Below are 2,185 nucleotides of genomic sequence, written 5' to 3' on the forward strand. Positions count from 1 at the left end.
CATCAGACAGTAGACATAGACATAATGGGCTGAATGGCCTCCTTCTGTGCTGTAAACTTCTATTGTGCTATGGCTCTAAGTAAGTTGAGCCAACTGTTGAATGTAACTGATCTTGATTGTTCTGCACCACATGAAGCTGTCAATTAAGTAATGATGAGCCAATTATCTCCTGATACAGTGAAACTATTGTATAATGAAAAATTAAAGTGAAGCATAATTCAGGCTGGAATATCACAACTATTTCTCTAAAACTATAAGATGTTCGTAGCACATATCACAAGCCATTATGCCATGCCTATATTGAGTTATGCCTGTTGTGTTTTTTTTTAATTTCTAGGCAATGGACAACATATGCTTGGACATCAATCCTCAGCTCGAGAAGTACTACCTTCCAACCATGTATGCAATGGAGTTCCTCTTGGGACTTGTAGGCAACCTCTCTGTGGTATGGGGCTATATATTCTGTCTGAAGGAATGGAAGTGCAGCAACATTTACCTTTTCAATCTTTCCATCACAGACCTGTTAGTCATTTGCACCCTTCCCATGCTAGTAGCCTACTATGGCAGCGGCAACAGGTGGAGTTTTGGTCTGGTAACGTGCGAATTAAACAGATACATCCTTCACGTTAACATGTACACAAGCATCTTGTTTCTCACTTGTATCAGTTTCGATCGCTACCTGCTGGTGAGGAACCCGTGGAAGCTTCACTTTTTTCAGAAAAAGTGGAATGCCATTATCATCTGTGTCAGTATCTGGGTATTTGTTACACTGGAGTTAATTCCCATATTCCGTTATATCAGTGCTGAAAATAGCACTGACACAGACAATGACTCCTTCCTCCAGTGTCCTGATTATGCCAGCTCAGGAATTGCCTCCCGGAATCTGATTTACAGCATGTACCTCACAGTTTTTGGTTATGTCTTGCCACTCTGCATCATGCTTATCTTCTACATCCAGACTGCCCGTGCCCTGAAGAAAATTAGGCAACAGCGCACCAAGATTCAGGTGGAAAAGCCCCTGACGTTGGTCATATTGGCCATCGCCATTTTCTTGACGCTCTTCACCCCTTATCACATAATGCGCAACGTCCGCATCGCTTCCAGAATAGTGAACGTCGGCATGTCAGAGTGTGGCAAATTAGGCGTAAAGGCTGCTTATGCTGTCACTAGGCCCATAGCTTTCCTCAACTCGGTTACAAATCCCATTTTCTACTTCATGCTGGGGGACAAGTTCAGGGAACAGTTTTTCAACAAACTGAAAGACATCTTCTCAAGAAAGCCGGAGGTCTCTAATCAGAAAGAATACAATTCCACCAGACCCACTGGGTAAAATACAGGCTCAGATGCGATAGTCCTGTAAATGAAAAAAAAAACAATGGCCCAGAAATTCGGGTCGGGGACTTCCCGCAGGTGCAAGCCTCCGACCTGCACTTACCTAGCGCACCGGCCGTTGAGCTGTGGGCCCCCGTGGGATTCCGATCCTGGGCCTCCTCCAACTGCCGGCACGCAGTGCTTGCATATCCCAGTGGCGCAGTTAGTTCGATGCGTCCCCTGGGATCACGTGGGCCATGGAGAGTCAATGGTAGCAGGGAATGCTTCATTCATAAGTTTGACAGGAAGACCAGTCAAACTTATAAATACTATAAGCCCCAAAACATCACTAAATCTTCAAATAAATTTTTTTTTAAATCACATTTTTAAAATAAACTATAAGTTACATGAAATAACTATTTTAAACAGTAATTTAAATTTTTGAAAAAATTAATTACATTTTCTAACAGCGCTAAAAATAAACTTATCTTTCTTTAAAGTATTTAAAAATAATAAACCTGTGGAAAAAATTTTTTAATTTTAATTAATTCACCACTTACCTTGTAAAAAGCAGGCCTTGCGACTGCTTTTTACATGTCTAACTTCTGGAGACTTACCCTCCCGGGAAAACCTGCAAAAAAAACGTAAGTTCAATGCACACATGCTGCCTCTCCTGCGCACGCGTTTGACTTCTGCCCCTTCTTTCAGGGGAACGGAAGTGCCGGTTTTCCGCGAATGCACAGTGCATGCACAAAACCGGCACTTCCATTGGGCTTACGGGTGAGTACCCCGTGCGTACTCACCCGTGGAGACCCGAATTTCTGGGCCATAATATTGATAGCCAGAGCATAGGCCGTAACAAGCAGTCGAACCA

At 43.1% G+C, this 2,185-nt stretch overlaps 1 pseudogene; it reads left to right on the forward strand.

Moving 5' to 3' along the window:
• The first annotated feature begins 337 nt into the window (after nucleotides 1-337).
• LOC147115497 (succinate receptor 1 pseudogene) lies at nucleotides 338-1,360 on the forward strand (annotated as a pseudogene).
• The last annotated feature ends 825 nt before the right edge of the window (nucleotides 1,361-2,185 follow it).

Source organism: Somniosus microcephalus, chromosome 6 (genome assembly GCF_052327205.1).
Source record: "Somniosus microcephalus isolate GS21.2 chromosome 6, FLI_Smic_1.0, whole genome shotgun sequence".
Taxonomy (NCBI): domain Eukaryota; kingdom Metazoa; phylum Chordata; class Chondrichthyes; order Squaliformes; family Somniosidae; genus Somniosus; species Somniosus microcephalus.